The sequence below is a fragment of the Psittacula echo genome (genome assembly GCF_963264785.1).
Source record: "Psittacula echo genome assembly, chromosome: Z".
Taxonomy (NCBI): domain Eukaryota; kingdom Metazoa; phylum Chordata; class Aves; order Psittaciformes; family Psittacidae; genus Psittacula; species Psittacula echo.
The window spans coordinates 51,894,981-51,910,482 of record NC_137742.1 but is presented as its reverse complement, the minus strand read 5'-3'; positions in this window follow the sequence as shown (position 1 = coordinate 51,910,482).

Below are 15,502 nucleotides of genomic sequence, written 5' to 3'. Positions count from 1 at the left end.
AGGCAGCTGGAGAGCATGTTGCATAGCAGCAACCTTTGCAGCATCTGTGGCCCCTTGATAGTTTGGACCTTCTGCTTCCTGTCTGTGACCTGCCAGGCCCTAGGAAGTTCTTGCAGAACAAAACTTCCCAATATTTAGAAAGGACACATTTGAAGCTTTCTCATGTCCTTATCCACTATACTGATAGATGCTACTTTTTCAGATCTGTAGAAGGAGGAAGGAGAACTCAACTGTGATGGATTTAACATGGCCCAGCCAAACATATTTCTAGAATCACAGACATCCAGGCCTAAATACTGACAAAAATGAGAAATGCATATCTTAAGTTATACATGAGACTCTACACATAAGTTAACTATTCTAGATACTACCTTTTTAGGTTTTTATGGGTTCGTTGGTTGGTTTTTGTTGAGCAGAGAGATTATTTTTTTCAGTTATTAAAAAAACGCAAAACATTTTTATACCAGTAAGTAAATGCAGAAGAATCTTTCTTGAAAACTTTTCACTGGATATTTTTCACCCTGAAAGCTCATTTGTGATTCAGGATATTAGCATTCCTGTTTGAAACATCATCTGTTTGAAAGGTGCTCTCATTTTTTCCCAGAAGTTGCATTTTTTTAATTTGCCCCCACAAGTTTTTCATTTGCTCAGTTTTTTTTCAAATTATGATACAGCTGTTTAGAGTAATTTTGCAGTTGCTGTTTAGTTACCGCTGACAAGTTTTGTATTGACAATATTCAACTACTGGAATGTCTTCATTCAGCATAGAGAAAAATATATATACTGGGGCTCTGGAAGACACTCAGTTCTTTGAGCACCCAGGAGAGAAAAATGCAAGATGAAAGAAAAAGCCTCCAAGGGAAAAAATAAATGCCTTGGTTAATATTAATTCTGGTGTCCTCATGCATTCCCATGTTTCCAGATACTGGGGAAATGCGATTGCTCTCGCACGCAGAGAAGTTATGACCTGCTTTTTCCTTTTATAAACAAGCTGATACGGTATGGTATGTAAGGTTTAAATGACATACAAAATTGAACCAAACTGTTGTGTAGACTATTTTCTCTATAGAGAAAAGTAAAAACAAAAAACTTACCAGAACCAAAATATTTTGGACTCAGTCAACATTTTGGCAGAAAAGCAGAATGTCCATGTAGATGTACAGGAGCCCAATGCTATGTTGGCTCTTTCTCATAAAGTTCTGATGGCTTGCTTTTCTTCTTCCTAAAACTGCTTGAAGTGGCCCTGCTCATTTTTTTTCTTGCCCTTCTGGAGATACAATTGTGACCCACCTCACCCTTTTTTTTTTTTTTTTTTTTTTACTTGTTTAAGCAGTATTCCTATTTCTCTGCCTAACTGATACATAAATAAAACACTCTGAAATCCTCAGTAGGAGGGATAGATTATTCCCAAGCCTACTACAGTGAATTAAGATCTGAAGGAAAAATTTCTTATCTGCAGTCTCTGATGCCTCTTAAAAGAAGACAAATGCAGAAAGACACTCATGGGCTATCACGGGAATAGTGCTGAATATCTAAGTAAAGAATAAGCTGAAGTAAATGCAGGTGTAACATAAATAAACTCCAGAAATAACAGCAGTTGGTTTCATCCATTCAAATGCCTTCTGTGTAGAGCTGTCAGCCCAAACCAGATGCATCCATCTAAGAAGAGGTAGCTATCATTTAGTTTTGTCTTGTGACTCTCTTTCCACTCCAATTATGTTATGTAAATAACAAATTGTCAAGCTGGAAGGTGGCAAGTGAGAAATCTAAAGAGAAATATCTTAAATTTTGCAAGGATCTGAGAATTTGTAAATTTTCCATGAAGTGTTTTTAATATCCTGGATACCTGTTTGATTTTGCAGTACATAGAATCATAGAATAGTTAGGGTTGGAAAGGACCTTAAGATCATCTAATTCCAAGTCCCCTGCCATGGGCAGGGACACCTCACACTAGACCATGTTGACCAAGACTGTCCAACCTGGCCTTGAACGCTGCCAGGAGTGTAGCATTTAACACTTCTTTGGGCAACCCATTCCAGTGCCTCACCACCCTCACAGTAAAGAACTTCCTCCTTATATCCAATCTGAACTTCCCCTGTTTAAGTTTGAACCCGTTACCCCTTGTGCTATCACTAAAGTCCCTAATGAAGAGTCTCCCCAGCATCCTTGTAGGCCTCCTTCAGATACTGGAAGGCTGCTATGATAAGTAAGTGATGATACACTCCGTTACTGTCTTTTAAAATATGATATGCTAAAGCTTAATTTTAGGTTACTTTCTTGAAAAGTGTGTTTTATTCCAAATTACTGCTTCTTCATATTCTGTTTTGTAGCCAATCAAGTCTATTAAAATTCAGTGGACAGAAGCTGGCTTCAAAACCACATGTACTTACTAACAGAAATATAAAATTGCTGCAGCAGCAAATGAGAAGGGCTTGTAAGATTTCTACATAATTTCTATCCATTTAGTTTTGTGTACATAGAAATGCTGATCTCTAAATAGTGTAATTTTTGTTATTAAATGGTCTAAAATCTAAAAAAGCTGCATTTATATTTACTTTGGAAAATATACCTACTATACCTTGCTTCCTGTTTTTTTCACCTTGTAGAACTTTCACAATGGATAAAAATGCATGGTTAATACAACCTTCTTTTCTACAGAAGGCAATAACAAGGAGCTAACGCATTATTGCTATTAATGCTAAGTGAGTCTATTACACTGCTCTGAAAACATGTAACATTTTCTCTTGTTCTGTTTCTATTTGGTTATCATTTTTATGCTATTCTTCTGAGACCTTTTCTCAGAAATTTGCTCTATTTCTTACATTATCTAGATTTTATGCAGTGAAAGGCATTCAAGATTAGTTTCTAAGCAAGAATATCTACAGAACGTCTCAAAAGACTGATGCTTTGGTAAAATCAGTTATTGATTTTAACAAAATCTGTGGAGGTAAACTAAACCTTTAATGTGATTGTGTTGTTATTTTGCAATGAATTACTGATTGTATAGGGCTCTATTTTAGTGCTTTCATTTTGGAATTATATGTCTAAAGAAACCAGAATGTGTATGTGTGGAAAGAGGATGGTAGTGTCACATTCAGGGGGATTGTTTGGTGGTTGGTGTTTTGTTTTGGGTGTTGGGGGTTTTTTTAAGGATTAATTGTAACTACTGCTTTGTCAAAATACTTCTGACTGGCAGTGAAAGAATACTGAGTACGCTTGTGCAAAATTTCCCACAGAAATTGTCTGCCAGTATTTGGTACCACATCTCAGTCTCTTTCCTCTGAGGGTTACAAGTTGAAGATGTTCTTGGGTTCCTTAGGTTTCTGACACAGTTGCAGGCTTGTATGCCTGCAGTTTAGCCAAAAGACTATTGAGCAGATGAATACCTGAGAACTAGAGCTGTAGAGCTGTAACCATCTGTGCACTTTTCAGAATGGTTGAATGAAAAGAGGGTGCCATGCAAGCAGGAAAAGCAAGGCCTTTAGGATTCCCTACCCCTTATAGCAGGGTAACGGAATAGGTGCTTTTTTATTGCATCACTCTCCATGCCCTGGCAGTCTGCCTCCAGTCTCAAGAATTCTCAGCTGCTATCTTTGGCAGTGTTAACGCCCCGTGAGTTTCCTGTAGATAGATGAAAAATCATATATGGGATAAGCGCTATGCCAAGTACACTGGCCTCTTGGCAAACCTTTTTCTTTCCTCCCTTGCTTCCTTCTTCCCTGCTGGAGTTTTGTTTACCTTTTTCCAGCAGCCCGCAGGCACATGAATCCTTAGCAAAAGATGCTTTCACATGAGGAAAGAAGATGTAGGCCTGCTGCAATTCTGTCTGTGCAGCAACCCCACAAAGGAGTGTGTGCACAAGACAAGCAATTCTGAGTTCCTGTTAACAATTATGTGAGAAGTTAAACAGATGGGATTAAAGCACTTACAAAACAGGTTGTCCAAGAAATTTCTAAAACTGAAATCAATAAGCTCCTACAGCGAGCTCTTTAAAAAGTGTGAGGAATAGAATGGAATGGAATGTTATTGGCATTTATGAAATTGTACTAGTGCCGCTTGAGAAAGCTCTTCTCAGAAAAAGCTGGGGTTTCTTTGTTATTCTTTTTTTTTCCTAACCCAGTGATAGACCCTTCTTATCTACAGAGTTGTGTTGGGAAGAGCAATATTCTTTGAGAGATTTCACTGCTACTGGGTGGATGGGAAGAGTGTTTCAAGAGTGACATGTGAGAAAATGTCACCTGTATGTCACCTGAGCTATTTGTATGGCAGTTCTGCATGCTTACAACTCTCTCCAGAATATTGGTATTCATTACAACTGACTGTCATTCTTCCTCATGCAAGTACAACCAAGTGTTTCCTCCAGTTGTGTTGAAAGTTGATCATACTTCTGCTGCAGGATACAGCCCCCTGGGACATCTTTAAATGTTTCATATCAAATCAGAACAGCAGTTTCTACCCTATTTACTGTTGAGTATTGCGGACACAGAAGGTCTAACTTCAAGGAGGCAAAGCTCAGCCCCACTTAAGAATGAGCTTTCTCCACCTTGCTGGAGAAAAGTTCAAATGTTAAGGGTCACAGGGCTATGAGTATTTGAAAGCTGCCAGGAGGCATTCAGGAGACCTGAGAGAAATTGGTTGTGTTTTGTTAAACTGAAAAGACATACAGGAAAGAATTATGCTCAGTGAGTATGGAACTTCAGGTTGAAAATGTGAGAGTAAGACCAAAGGAAGCAGTTGCATCCTGGAAGGAAATCCTCTCCAGATGCGGGATAACACCTCTGGTTTAACAATGTGAGGCAGCTAAGAGGAAATCTCTATCTGGTGTGTGCTGGGATTCCAAGCTTCCCCAGAGGAAGAGTAATTGAGGAAATCAGCACTCGGTTGTCTAAAATGTGTTAAGATGTCTTAGCAGCAGTACATGGAACCAAACTCAATAAGCCGTGGTTTAAAGTAATGCTAGGGGCTCACTGAAATTCAAATATGGCACTCAACATACCCTTAGCATCTACAGGATAATGAAAATAATTGAGAGATATATATATACACACACACACACATACAAAAACCTAACTTAAAAGAATCCTGACAAGTGTGTCATGTCTCCTGTCCTCCAAGTGATGCTCCTACCTGAAGGATTTCCTAGCAAAGGCCAGGCATGGAAACAGAAGATGATGAAGATGAGGAAGAAGATGAAGACAAAATAGAAGACAAAGAAGAAGATGAAGATGAAGAAGATGATGAAGAAGACAAAGATGACAAGAAGAGAAGACGATGAAGAAGAAGACAAAGATGACAACAAGATGAAGATGATGATGAGAAGAAAAAGATGAAGAAGAAAGAAGGTAATGCATGAGTATTTATTTGTGTTTCCAAGCCAGTTCTTTGAGAGCAGTTTTATGATGTTTGGCTGTAGACCTGTATTTTTTTAACCTTTGAAGCTTACTGGGGTAATTATGCAACAATTATCAGAGGACAAGGAATGAATAAAGAGGTTTCTGTCCTAAAGAATGCAGATGGTGCTTTTCAGTTGAAAGATTAAAAAAAAATTAAAAAAAAATTAATCTGTCTGTGTTTAGGGTAGCCCCTTTCTGATGCTTGACAGTGAATTCAAAGTAAAGCATGGATTTTAGCAGGCACACCAAATAAAAAAATAGATTACTTCCTTATTCCATCTTGGTTGTTGCTATATGCCATATTGCTCTAGCATAATATTCTTAGATATTGGTATACAGAAGAGGAGGTGGTGTTTGCAGTGACATATTTAGTGGAAATTGCAGGGAAGAAAAATGAGCTACAGCCTAGAAGGGCAGGGGAGAAAGTAACAGATTTTGTTGCTTCAGGTCTCTAGCCCAGAACTTCGGAGAAGATAGCTTGCAGGTTCACTGTTGTCAAGTTTTACGCATATTTTCAGAACTAAGTCATCTCTGCAAGCTGTTGAAGCAATTTTTGGCACATAGTCTGAAAAAGTTATTCAGATGTCTTTGAACTTTTTGAACCAGTTGAGCAACTATTTGAGCCTTCAAGAAAGATGCAAGATGAACAGATTCTTCTGCAGTTCTAGAGAGGCATAGGAGTTTTCTTCTGCAGCCAGCCTATTAATATCTTAGCAATTACCTTATTTGTATTACACTACTTTCTTCATAAGAACCTATAGGAAGTACTCTATTTAAGTAGTCTTTGTTATCAAAACCAGGCTTTTCCCATTCATAGGTTCTACATAGCACACTGCCTTTTATTCATGAGATTTCTGTCAACTTATGCTAAAACAGTTTTTTAATCAGAAAGAATATTAACTGAAGTTATTTTTTGGTACTCTTGTCCTCTTTGCAGGAGTTTGTTTGCTTTTTCTCACTAATGCTTCAAGAGAAGTATACAGTATTTACTTTTGCAAATGGGTGCAGAATCAAGTAAGAGCCTTTTATAAAATCCTGTCCTCTGCTGAGCAGAGCAGATCATGTTAAAGTCGGCATGGATGAGCAGTCATTTATCCCTGGGTGGAATTTGGGCCTTTGTGAGATATCATTTGGAATGAATACCTTAATCTCTTAAATCATGAGGAACTAAGCTCTAGGATTCCAAAAATTCTTCATTTGCAAGACAGCCAATGATGAGTGTAAATCAATTTTACTATCATTGAAGTAAAAGCGTTGCCCAGGAAAAAATTAACAGAGAATATGAAACTTAGGAAAGTGTGACTTAAAAGCACTGATTACCTCCCTATTCTGCTTAGCGAAATTTCGAAAGGTAATGTAGTTCTAAATGTAATTTCTAGTGGTTAAGTGAAAAACACTGCAGTGGTTCATGCAGGGCTTTTACATGCAACTAAGAAGCACATGTACACTCAGTGTACTCAGTGCAAAAATTAAACTGATTTGGGAAATTAGTGCCAACAGTCCCTACATATTTAGGACAGCTAATGTCCAAATACCCAGTGCAACACACACAGAGATCATGAAAGCCATGAATTCTGAGCTTATTTGACACAAAAAAATACGAGCATGAGTCTACAACCTTGGAAATCCCACCCAGAGCATGATCATCAAGAGCTAGCAGCTCTTTAAAGAGATAACTCCTCTTCCTAGCTCTCTCTAGGTACTGAGAGCTGTCTACAGAGGAGACTGTATGACCAGGCCTAGAAGAACTACATGAAGATGCCTTCCCATCCCATGCCCATCGTAGGTATTGTGATCTTTGAGTTGGCACAGCAAAGTGTCCAGTTGATTCAGAAAAGTATGCAACTGACTGCTGATCAATTCCATGCATGCTTCTTTCTTGCTAACAGCTCCTGCCCTTAGGCTGTGCAAACCTTACTGATCTTTGTGGCTTCAGTCAGCATGGCTGTCAGTTTTGATGAGTGCCAGAACACAAGCTGGGAGCTCTGCCTTACAGCAGGATACAGCCCCTGGGAGAGAGGTACACATGCACATGGGAAGATCAGATTTGTATTGTTTATTCTTAGTTTATTTCATCTTAATTTCTCCCTCACACTGAGGTAGTGAGCTGAATTTTCAGAGAACTTGCTTTTTGGATACTAGAGATTTCTGTCACTGAATAGTGCCAGATACTATGATTTCTGTCACTGAAGCCAAACGGAAATACACTATTCTTAATTTTCTATAGTTAACTTTTGGCACTTTTGCATTGTTTAGAGTGTATGTCAATGAAGGGAAAACAGCAAGAAGGGTTATTTTATGAGCATTGTTATTTTGTGAAAGCCAGTTATTAATATAAATTATAGGATGAGATCACTTTTACTGGAGTAGAGAGGATCTGTACAATAAAGCCCTGTGTTCCAGTATAGGTCCTTCTTTCTCAGTAATTTGTCCTGTACATACCAAAGCAAATGAAGAAGTGCATGGAGTGGTTTTAGTGGTTCTAGAAAGGTTCATCATTAAGGCATTGCTGGTAACAGACTCCTTATGCCATCGTATTTTCTGCTGGCACACAGAAGAGTGTTTATAATGATGTTACTGCTAATTTAAAAGGTAACAATCTGCCAGTAATTTCTGCACCTAATTCAAGTTCTACTTTTATACCCTTTCAATGCATGAAGTATTTCTTAGTTTATGGCAACTAACTTCAATATTAACTTTCTTAGCCAACAAAAATTTATATACCTTCATATGGAATAGAAACTATTTATTGCATACATTTTTTAAATCATGAGTCTTTACATGCATGTGGTGATAGATGTTCACAGGGGTTCAGTGACTGCTGAAATCTCTACCACAGAGACAACTTCAGAGTGAGAATGCCTATGTGGGCTCTGCACCTGTGATTCTGGGAAAATTGCCTCTTACCTGTGCTTCATTACTACAGGTAATGAAATTAATTGCGAGCAACATCATACCCAGGTGAGGCACATCACCTCTACATTATTTAGAACCTACAACTCTGTGAGTTAAAGGGATTTTTGGAAGAGCTGCATTTGGCTTTGGTGTGTCAGCAGCAGTGCTCCTGCAGTCCACGTCCTCTGCTGTTGAATGTGGTCTTCACCATTCAGACCTTTACATGCAGCTTAGCTGAGTGATGCAAGATGCAGAGTCTTCTGCATCACTCTTCCACCAGCACTCATGCAGAGGGTTAGAATCTGCACAGTCTGAGGTTTTCATTAGAATGTAGCTGTACCTATTAATTACCGCTATGAGTCAGGGGAAATTAAACAATACTCCAAGCACTGGCAGAGCCTGCTTAGTAGATTCAGCATTTGACTTTCAAAGAATAACGAATAATAAAATAGTAAAATCTAGCAGTGTTTGTATCTGCATTGCTTTCAGGAAGTAAGAAGCAGCATGCCAAAATTAAATACAGTAAAAAAATAAAAACCTCTTAAACATGCAGAGCTGAAATTCTTCTATTCTTGTCTTTACAGTATGTTATTCATAGAGTCATAGAACTAGAAACTTAGTAGCCAAAACCATGCTGCAACCTCCTTCTGAAGCTTTGGTGAATCTTTTATTTTGTTCTCTTAGTTTTCTTGGCATCCATAATCCCTTCTGCCTTAGAACTCAGGGCTACAAATAGCTGGGCTGTGAAAAGACACTACTATGACAGTTTTGAAGATAGCAATTTTTTCTTTGACTGAGCAAGACTGGGGACAATTCAATAGATACAGCTAAAGAAACAATTAAAAATGGTAATTATTATCAACTTGAGGACTCTGAAGCAAGCCTCCTTTTTCCTGATTTTTCAGAAGTATAGAAAATATGTATTGAATTTACATATTCATATTCAAAATACATATTGAAAATATATATTGAATTAGAGAAAGTACACTAACAGACAATATTACACAGCTAGCTAAGAAATCATTTATTCTGAATTCTGCTAGATGCAATTACGCAGTGCGAGAAACCATAACTGGCAGAATACTATTGCTGTTGTTGGATATACATTTATGCATGTATCTTGAAATGCTAAATTTATCTCCCTCAGTACTGGATCAGAAGTACACTGTGCTTCTCTGCACTTCTGTTTATGATAAAATGATAGGACTTTAATATAAAAAATTATTTTCTAGTGTATTTTAAGTATGTGATTATCCAAGCGTAAGACAATTCTAATGTTATTATTTGCTGTCCTATGATTTAGAATATTTTATTAAGTTTTTGCCTCATACCAACTTTAAATAGTCAAACCAGCTGACTTTCAGGGCTACATTTTTCTGGCCTTGTAAGTAAAATAATCCCATCTGGTAATTTTTATTTCATATTTTAATTATAATATTATTGCAGTTTGTAATCATAATTAATTTGAGATTGTATCAACACACTAATCACACAAACACTAATAAGGCAAGTACTAAGCCATTTCTTGGATAAGACTGTGATATATCAATCAACCTCTGTTATTCTGTCACCTGGCCATATTCTGCTGCTGTTGAATTTACTGGCTTCAACTGAAGCAGAATTGGGCTCTGGGGAAGAAAGAATTTACTACCTGGTTTTATTTTCAGTGAATATCAAGGTTTTGTGTTGGATATTTTACTTACAGAAAAATGAAAAATCCTTAGGAGTAAGCCTTAATTACATTGCAATTGTTTTGCAGTTTACTGTATTTTCCTTATGCAGATCCTTTATATTAGAAATCCCTTGACATGCTGAGGTAAGCACAGTTCCTGACTCTGAAACATGGTAGAGTTTTAATAAGATTTCTTTATGAGTAAGACTTCTAAAGAATAACTCTACAACCTAGATGCAAACTTTAAAATCATATTTACTACCCTGCTAATTTATTTTAAAAATTCATAAAGGCTTTCATATGCCCATGTCCTCAAATATACAGACTGAAACTGGTGTTTCCAATGTCTGTAACACCCTTAGAACAAACACTGACACTGCTTATCTTCCCAGCCACATAAAAGAGGCTATTGGTATAAAACTAAATATAAGGGCATGTCTGCACCTGAAAACAGCTGCAAGTACAGCAACCGCTGTAGGAGCAGAGAGACTGTCCGAATTCCAGATTTCAGTATTTTCACTGAAGATGCCAAAAAGCATTCTATTATAACTCTATTGTTAGGGAGTCTGGAGCCAAGTTTCTGGTGGGAGCAAATCATCAGTCTGAGTCACTCTGCTCGATCCATCCCATAGCCACTGTACATGGGTTCTGGAGTCTGTTTTGGGTTGGATTGTTGGTTTGTTTTTCTTTTTTAAATGTGAGCTAGCACTGTCGTTCACATGCCCAGGCAGTGTGTAGGAGCCTGGTGAGCAAGTGGTTCATGGTGTTAGATGCAGTTAGATATTTCTCCTATGGCTTTTCAAGGTGTTTACTCTTCTGAGGAAAGGCGCTCTGATTGGAGAGAGAGCAGCACATGTAAGACAAACAGGCTGTTAAAATACAGTTTTCTGAAATTCTCTGCTGAATTTGCTCAGAGACGAGGAGCACATCAGTTACATAAGTACTCACCTTAATATAGAAAACATGGAAACTCATTATGACTAGTATTACCTGTCAAATACTTGTTTAGATTTAGAACAAATGTTTAATTTTCTTCAAGATGTTTAATTTTACACTGACTCACACTTTTAGCAACATTTTTTTCTCTACCTGTAAGGGGACAAGAATCTTTCAACTAAAATTTTGAATTGTGATTAATCAGATTAATTCATGTAACTAGTCTTTGGCAGAAACAAACCAGTTTTACAAAACTAATCACAAAGACACAAAGTTGGCAACAATTGATATATTCTCTAGCCATACCCTAACAATGAATCAGAGTTGTTCTGTCACCAGCTACAGCTAGTAGGGTAAATACCTCTGTAAGTTTTTGGCAAGAAGTTTTTCCCAAAATCTAGTACTTCTGTATAAGCACCAGGCACCTGTGCTGATGACTATATTCTTAGAGAGTCTGTATTTGTAATCTGCTTTATAGCCTGTTCTACAGAAAGGCAACGTTTCTAGTTTTGCTCAGCTGTTTTGAAGTGAGCTTAATCAGATCTTCATGTGGAGCCATATGATTATCAGTTCCTGCTTCTTTACCTTCTACAATATCTTCCTTTCTTCTTTGGGGTTTTTGCAATCACTGTGGGAACTGAGCTGAACTATGACTAGCAGTTATATCACTACATCTTCCCTCAGTGGACCTCAGGTACCTCAGCAGTGTGGGTGGGCTATTCCCTGGACTACTCTCAGCCCAAACCAGCCACCCACCCTCATGTGTACATTCCTTTAAACATGCATGCCTGCATGGTTTCAGATCTGATTATGCAAGGCAAACTGAAAAGAGGTGGTTTTGATAATGAATACTGAGGAGCACTGCAGTTCTTGCAACAGTTCTTTCTGCATCTATCTTTTCTGCACTACTTCTCTGGGCTATGTCTCCTTCTCCTCCCCCTCTGCTCTCATCAATCTTGCAGCCTGTCTCAGATATACAGCATGGCTGCATCCCAAATATGTTTATTCATCCCATTTGGCTTCTCCTGGAGGAAGAGATCCCACAGAACACTAGACAAAGTTTTCTAAGAAAATTTTCAATGTGAAAGATCCAGCAGAAATTGAAAATTGAATTTCCACTGTACCTTAAACTGTAATGAAAAAAAAAAAAAAAAAAATCCCGCAACTCAAACCAGAACTAAAACAAACCAAATCAGGTTTTGGAGGTTTGTTCATTTGTTTGTTTTTAATTTTCATGCAGGCAATAGTGATAGCTGGGTTTGAATCCTGGTGAGATACAGTGTAAAATTAGTATTTTTTCGTCAAGGATTCAAGTTATACATGAGGGCTCCTATTAAGAATAATGTAGTCATACATGAGTTATTACTATTCAGAGCAGCAATTAAAAACACACCATGCTGCACCTACAGCTATCTAACTGGCTTTGTTTTAGTATTTCTGAAGACAAAAACCAGGGAGGACTATTACTGTTATCCGATGTGCTCATATGATGAGACTCCAGATTTTACTATCTTTCTGAACAGCTGCAAACACTCCCGTGCTTCCCCCTCCTGCTGCAGCAACATCTCAAGGGAAAAATAAAATAAGATTCTGTTTCCCAGCTGCTTTGTCCCCAGAAATGGTCTCTAGTCAGCTCTGGATGAGCAAGAAATTAACATTTTGATTGACTTGCCAGAAGTTTTCACATCACTGAAGTATAAACTCAATTGGACTTTGAATCAGGCCCTGGTATGATGTCATGGATGTACATCTGGTTTTGTGCTCTGACATTATGAAAATACTGAGCGAAGTTTCACTTGTTTTACATGGAATGTAGCTGTCCCCAGCAACAGCCCTGCCACACACAGCGGGACTGTAACTGTTTACTCTGTAACTCTTGCTGTTACAAAGAAACATTTCCATTCATTTTGTTTTGTTCTGTTTCTTGAAAGCAGAGGGGGAAGGATTTACGTTGATTCTTCTCTAGCAGACATTCCCCAAATGAAAATAGACAGTATTTTCTGATACTCAGATTAGGTAACATAAAGTATTTGTCCATTTCGTCTTGAGAAGAGTCATGCTTGAATCCCTAATGTAACCCTCAGTGTACTGACAGATTTGCAGGATGTATTCACCATGATTCTTGTTCACTTTAAAAGTAAATATGTATGAATAGAAATTATTATTATATATATAAGAAAATGTCTTTCAATAAATAGCTCATTTACTAGGAGTTACAGAGTCTATGCTAATTTCCCACAAACTTTTCCAGATTCTAGAAGTTTGTTTATTTAAATCAGCGTAAAAAAAGCAAACCAACAAACCAAATTCAAATCACCTTTCTGTTAAATGCTGCATGTTGGAAGGCTTTTCTTTAAACATGTCTCAGTTGGTGAAATACCTTCCATGTTTAGCAGAGGCAAGTCTAAATGTAACATAGCCTGTTGTGTCTAGAAGATGTGCACATGCCAAATGTGTACCATTTATGTTGATTATAAAGGTAATAAACTGTACCTGTGGAGGTATTTCAAATCTGTGTTGAAGTACATGTGATGTATTTCAGAGATCATCTCCAAGAGCTGCAAAGTGTTATCATAGTAAACTGAAATAAGATGAAAATGTTTTGTGTCAAGTTGTCAGCTGCACTGGTAAACATCACATTCGTTTGGTTTTCTGAGGTAAAGAAAACACTCCTGGTTCCTTTAGGCAGCAGCCTGGAGTCATGGGAATGTCAGTGCTCGGTCCTCGGCAGCTGCCTGGTGCCTCAGAGCAGTGAGTGACCCCTCTGTCTGACTTAATAATGGCACTTACAGGCTTTTCTATGCAAAGAAAGTATATTGCATACACGTGCTGTATCAGGCCCAAGGTGCCAAGAGTGAAGAGAAACAATGTTGATAGTCAGTTTCACAAGAGTCTGACATTAGCCAAGGCACTGTGCGAAGGCCGATTCTTTTCTTACTTTCAGACTAGTAGAGGAAGACAAATTCAATCATACAATTAGCAGGAAGAAATCTCAGTTGTAAGCAAATGGCAGAGAAATCTGATGGCATGGTTACTGAAAATTAACTTGCTCCAATATGGAAGTCAATCTCGCCTTTGAAACCACACAAAAGATTTTATATTTTGATAATGAGATTTTAATACGTTCAACTGATTTTTTTCTTTTTTATTAATGTGTGTAGGAAATGCTACATCAACATTAATTTTGTAATTAGGTGGAAGTAACAACCTAAAAAACACAGACTGGTGGAAAGTAAGCATGGAATTGGCAAGACAAACATTTTGGTTTTCAGCAGTAATTATTACAAGACACTAATACTACAATATTTATTTCCATCTAATTTTTATGCTACTAGCCAACCTAGTCTGCTAAGTAAGCCCCATTGAATGTCATCTCACGTGGTAGGCTGGTAAGCTAAAATGCAATAGTTTAACAAAAAAAAAAAAAAATTAAAGCTTGAGGCTTCTGAGAAGAAAGGAAGGCCTCCTTACACATAGTTTGGATTTTAAATACATTCTTTTGATCTAGGAGATGAAATGAAACATATCCCACCCATAATACTTTGGAAGAGGGGAAGAAAGAAAGCTTTGCTTCAGGCACACTAACTGCAAAACGAATACCAGGGTGCGGGTGTAGGGGGTGGGTGTGTGTGGGGGAGGAAATAATGATAATGTATATTTCTGTAATGAAACGAAAACTCAGTGATTTAAAACCCAGCACTAAATTAAATCCTGGGAGTAGACAGAATCAGTCTCAGCATTAAACACCTCAGAGGGCTCAATTTATACAACAATAAAATCTACCAAATTTTGTCTGCCTCTTGTACTGCCTGCAAATACAGATCCTTTCTTTCTAATGCCAGCTGCAGTGTAAAACTACCCTGGGCTATAATCCTACCTTGCTGACAATTTCATGTTGCAGCAGGTGCTACAGAGTTGGGTTTTTTTGTGGGTGGTTTTTTTTCTTTTCCCCAGCTGTTGTCACTCTTTTTAGCCAGCTTTGCTCTTTTCCCAAAGGGCTGGAAAACCGCAAATTGTAATAACAGAGGAGGAAAAAGGAACAACAGGTAATGGTTTGTGTCAACAAAGGCACCATGTGGGAAAAAGCCTATAGTTGTATACACCCCTGTGACAGGAGTACTCTTTTTATCTTTTTTGTTTGAGGGAGTCTCTTATTAGTGGAAATGTGCAAAAAATGTTCTACTAAACTAGCTGAACTGAGAATGAATGTCCATAAACTGTGAAGGGGCACCCAGCTCCCACAGGGGTGATCTCACGCCTGGTGGAAAACTACCGGGTTTCTTTAATCTCGTAAGTGCTTCTTCTAAAAGTATTCTTACTAAAAGACATTGAGGAAATGTAAGTAGTAGGAAATCTTAGTGTTTTCCTACTGACAAGCTGTCTCTATAGGAATTTCTGTGAGGACAATTGGTTTTACACTTGAGATTTAGAACTCCTCACCGTGTTCCTCTTCCTGGTTTCTACTTTCTGATGTACAGCTGCAACACCCAGTGGTCCCTCACATAAATGGATCCCCAGAAGATGCAGCCAACATTGTAGCTTGTGAAGAGACAGTGCTTATTTAAAAGCTATAAACCAAAAGCCTCAGTGGGCTCAGTTCCACACT